This window comes from Colobus angolensis, unplaced genomic scaffold, assembly GCF_000951035.1.
Source record: "Colobus angolensis palliatus isolate OR3802 unplaced genomic scaffold, Cang.pa_1.0 Scaffold154, whole genome shotgun sequence".
Taxonomy (NCBI): Eukaryota; Metazoa; Chordata; class Mammalia; order Primates; family Cercopithecidae; genus Colobus; species Colobus angolensis.
This window is the reverse complement of record NW_012114644.1, coordinates 4,760,377-4,765,463: the sequence shown is the minus strand read 5'-3', so window position 1 is coordinate 4,765,463 and position 5,087 is coordinate 4,760,377. Positions and strand designations below refer to the sequence as shown.

Sequence of the window (5,087 nt, the reverse complement as noted above, 5' to 3'; positions counted from 1 at the left end):
TGAACCTAGGAGGCGGAGCTTGCAGTGAGCTGAGATCGGGCCACTGCACTCCAGCCTGGGCGACAGAGCGAGACTCCGATTTGGAGACGAAGTCTCGCTCTGTCGTCCAGGCTGGAGTGGTTATACATATAAGTTTTTACATATATATAGTATATGTATATGTGTATATATACGTATATGTATATATGTATGTACATATACATATACTATATATATGTAAAAACCATTCTTAGCTTATGAGGCTGTACAAAAATAGACAGCAGGCCAGATTTGGCCTGTGGGCCATAGTTAGCCAACCCTTGGTTCAAACCATTTACCCTTAATGTAATTACTGATATGGTTAGGTTTAAATCTGCCAACCTGCTATTTGTCCCATCTGTTCTTTGTTCCCCTTTTCCTCTTTTTCTATGTTTGAGGGTTTACTGGGACTTTTTCTTCTTTTTCTTTCGAGATAGGGTCTCACTCTGTCACCCAGGCTGGAGTGCAGTGGCACGAATATGACTCCTGGGCTCAAGCCATCCTCCTGCCTCAGCCTCCTGTGTAGCTAGGACCATACATGCGCTCTACCATGCCCAGCTAATTTTTTTATTTTTTGTAGAGATGGGATCTCACTCCATTGCTCAGGCTGGTCTCAAACTCCTGAGTTCAAGCAATTTGCCTACCTTGGCCTCCCAAAGTGCTGGAATTACAGCATGAGCCACTGTGCCTGGCCTGTTGGGATTTTTAAGATTCTGTTGCCAGGCGCGGTGGCTCAAGCCTGTAATCCCAGCACTTTGGGAGGCCAAGATGGGTGGATCACAAGGTCAGGAGATCGAGACCATCCTGGCTAACCTGGTGAAACCCTGTCTCTATTAAAAAAATACAAAAAACTAGCCGGGCGAGGTGGCGGGCGTCTGTAGTCCTAGCTACTCGGGAGGCTGAGGCAGGAGAATGGCGTAAACCTGGGAGGCAGAGCTTGCAGTGAGCTGAGATCCGGCCATTGCACTCCAGCCTGGGTGACAGAGCGAGACTCCATCTCAAAAAAAAAAAAAGATTCTGTTTATCTCTACTCTTGACTTGTTAACTGTACTTCTTTGTTCTATTTTTCTTAGTGGTTTTCTGGGTTTACAATATGCATCTTTATTACAAAATATTTTCAAGTAACATTATACCATTTCACATAAGATATAAGACTTTGACAACATATGTTCCTCTCACCCTCCCATCCTTTGAGCTCTGCATATCTTATGAACCCCACAATACATTAGGTTTGTGTGTGTGTGTGTGTGTGTTAAACAGTAAATGCAGCTGGGTGTGGTGCACTGCTCACGCCTATAATCCCAACACTTTGGGAGGCTGAGGTGGGAGGATTGCTTGAACCCAGGAGTCCAACACCAGCCTGGGCAACATAGCGAGACCTCATCTCTACAAAAAAATAAGAAACATTAGCCAGGCATGGTGATGCATGCCTGTGGTCCCAGCTACGTGGGAGGCTGAGGTGGGAGAATTGCTTGGGTCCAGGAGGCTGAGGCTACAGTGAGCTATGTTCACGCCTTTCCACCCCAGAGCGAGACCCTGTCTCAGAAACAAAACAAAACCACTAAATGCTTCATAAGGAAATTTGAAAGTGAGGAATATATCTTTTTTATTTACCCACAAATCTACCATTTGAAGAGGGTACCCTTCACCCCTTCTGGTACATCCATGTTTCTATCTGGTGTTGTGTTTCTTTTATCTGCAGAACTTCCTTTAATATTTCTTGCTGTGCGGGTCTGCTGACAATTAATTCTCCCAGCTTTGGTTTTGTATGAAAATGTGTTAGTGTGTCTTCTTTGAGGGATATTTTTGCCTGCTGTGGAATTCTAGGTTGACAGCTTGTTTTGATTTTTCTTTCAGCATGTTGCATCGTCTTTGGGCTTGCACACACTCTGACAAGAAGTCGACTGGCACCCATGTTATCTTTGATTATCTGAATGTAATTTGTTTCCCCCCTTCTAGCTGCTTTTAAGATGTTTCTCTTTATTGTTGGTTTTCAGCAATTGATTAGAATGTGTCTTGGTGCGTTTTATAAATATGTGTGTTTAGCCTACCTGGGGTTTATGGAGCTTAGATCTGCAAGTTTATGGTTTTCTTCAAATTTGAAAAGTTGTAGGCCATTACTTCATCAGATATTTTTGCCATTGAGGCTCTGTGCTCATTTTCAGTCACTTTTTCCTTTCTGTGCTTTATTTTGGATAGATTATTGCAGTCTTCAAATTCTCTAATCTTTTTTTTTTTTTTTTTTTTGAGATGGATTTCCACTCTTGTCACCCAGGCTGGAGTGCAGTGGCACGATCTCAGCTCACCACATCCTCCACCTCCTGGGTTCAAGCGGTTCTCCTGCCTCAACCTCGCAAGTAGCTGGGATTACAGGCATGCACCACCACGCCTGACTAATTTTATATTTTTAGTAGAGACAGGGTTTCTCCATGTTGGTCGGGCTGGTCTAGAACCCCTGAGCTCAGGCAGTCCATGTGCATCGGCCTCCCAAAGTGCTAGGATTATAGGCGTGAGCCACCGTGCCTAGCTCTTTTTTTCTTTTTCTTTCTTTCTTTTTTTTCTTTTTTTTGAGACAAAGTCTTACTCCGTCACCCAGGCTGGAGTACGGTGGCACAATCTCAGCTCATTGCAACCTCCGCCTCCCAGGTTCAGGCAATTCTCCTCCCTCAGCCTCCTGAGTAACTGGGATCACAGGCATGCACCACCACACTTGGCTAAGTTTTGTATTTCTGGTAGAGACGGGTTTTCGCCATGTTAGTCAGGCTGTTCACAAACTCCTGAACTCAGCTTATCCTCCCACCTTGGCCTCCCAAAGTGCTGGGATTTTTTTTTTTTTTTTTTTAAAGATAAGGTCTCACTCAGTCATCCAGACTAGAGTGCAGTGACGATCAGGCTCACTGCAGCCTTAAACTCCTGGCCTCAAATAATCCTCCCACCTCAGCCTCCCAAGTTGCTGGGACTATAGGCAGGCACTACCACACCCGTCTAATTTTTTTATTTTTTTGTAGAGACAGGGTCTGGCTACGTTGACCAGGCTTATCTCAAAGTCCCAGCCTCAAGTGATGCTCCCGCCTCGGCCTCCCAGTGTGCTAGGATTACAGGCATGAGCCACTGTGCCTGCCCAAATTCCCTCATCTTTTCTGCTGCCAGCGTCTAATCTGTGTAATCCCTTTTAGTAAAATTTTTCTTTCATATGTGTGTATTTCATTCTCTAAAAGTTCTGTTCACTTCTTTTTTATGTCTTCTGTTCCTTTCATTATGTTCATGTTTTTCTCTAGACTCCTGAGCATTCTGAATATATTTATAATAGCTGTTTTCATGTCCTTGTCTGCTAATTCCATCATCATCTATGTTAATTCTGGGTCTGTTTCAACTGAGTGATTTTTCTCTTGGTTATAGGTTATAGGTCACATTTTCCTGCACCTTTGTTTACCTGGTCTTTTTTTTTTTTGAGACATGAGTCTTGCTTTGTGGCCCAGGCCAGAGTGCAGTGGTGATCTTGGTTCACTGCAACCTCCGCCTCCTGGATTCCAGCGATTCTGGTGCCTCTGCCTCCCAAGTAGCTGGGATCACAGGCGTGCGCTATCACACCCAGCTAATTTTTGTATTTTTAGTAGAGACGGGGTATTGCCATGTTGACCAGGTTGTCCTTGAACTCCCGACCTCAAGCAATCTGCCCACCTCGGCCCCCTAAAATGCTGGATTACAGGTGTGAGCTACCCTGCCCGACCTGGTCTTTTTTTAAAAAAATTACATAATAGGCTGGGCACGGTGGCTCATGCCTGTAATCCCAGCACTTTGGGAGACCGAGACAGGTGGATCATGAGGTCAGGGGATCGAGACCATCCTGGCTAACATGGTGAAACCCCGTCTCTGCTAAAAACACAAAAAATTAGCCGGGCATGGTGGTAGGTGCCTGTAGTCCCAGCTACACGGGAGGCTGAGGCAGGAGAATGGCGTGAACCTAGGAGGCGGAGCTTGCAGTGAGCTGAGATCGCGCCACCACACTACAGCCTGGGTGACAGAACGAGACTCCGTCTCAAAACAAACAAACAAACAAACAAAATTACGTAATAGGCCAAGCTCGGTGGGTCATGCCTGTAATCCCAGCACCTCGGGCGGCCAAGGTGGGCAGATCACCTGAGGTCAGGAGTTCAAGGCCAACCTGCCAACATGGTGAAACCCCATCTCTGCTAAAAATACAAACATTAGCCAGGTGTGCTGGCGAGTGCCTGTAATCCCAACTACTCAGGAAGCTGAAGCAGGAGAATCACTTGAACCTGGAAGGCAGAGGTTGCAGTGAGCTGAGATCGTGCCACTGCACTCCAGCCTGGGCAACAGAGTGAGACTCCATCTCAAAAAAGAAAAATTACATAACAGACATTGTTTACATTGCTGAATATATTTCTCTAAAGGGTATTAGAGACTTTTCCTGGAATCTAGTTACTTGTGAATTACTTTGATCCTTCTAGGCCTGTTTTTAAACTCTTTTAGGACAACTTTAGCATTGCCTTTATTCTAGGGCTAACTTAATCCTATTTCTAGTATGTTACACTTTTGGGTCTCTACTGAATGTCTCATATATTCAATGAAATCTTTCTACTCTGGCTGGAGGGAACTCAAAAGGCTCTCAGCCCTGTGTGAACTCTAAGAATTATTCTCTCCTTGAAAGTTGCTCTTGTCCAGCCCCACAGAGTCTCACCCCATGCATGCACAGATTGATATTCAGTCAAAGACTCAAGGGGACCACCGGTTTCTGAACCCTCTCTCTCTTCGCAGCTCCCTCCTCTCAGGCACTATGTCCCCCAGATTGCAGCCATCTTGGCCTGCCTGATCGCCAGTCTCCATCTCTGCAACTCAGCAGGATTGCTGGGCTGTTTGGGCTTCCCTTCCTATAAATTAAATCCAGCCAACAGCCTGAACAATAATAAGACTCATTTTGTTTCTCTTCTCAGGGATCACAGTTCTACAATGTCTGTTGTCCTATGTCTTTAAATAGTTTCCTGGTCGGGCATGGTCTCTCACGCTTGTAATCCCAGCACTTTGGGAGGCTGAGGCAGGTGGATCAC

The 5,087-nt window shown here is 45.4% G+C and overlaps 1 protein-coding gene across 1 annotated transcript in view; it reads left to right on the top strand.

The window, feature by feature from the left end:
• The window catches only part of GRIK5 (glutamate receptor, ionotropic, kainate 5), a 79,438-nt gene that overhangs the window by 68,267 nt on the left and 6,084 nt on the right, over positions 1–5,087 (top strand).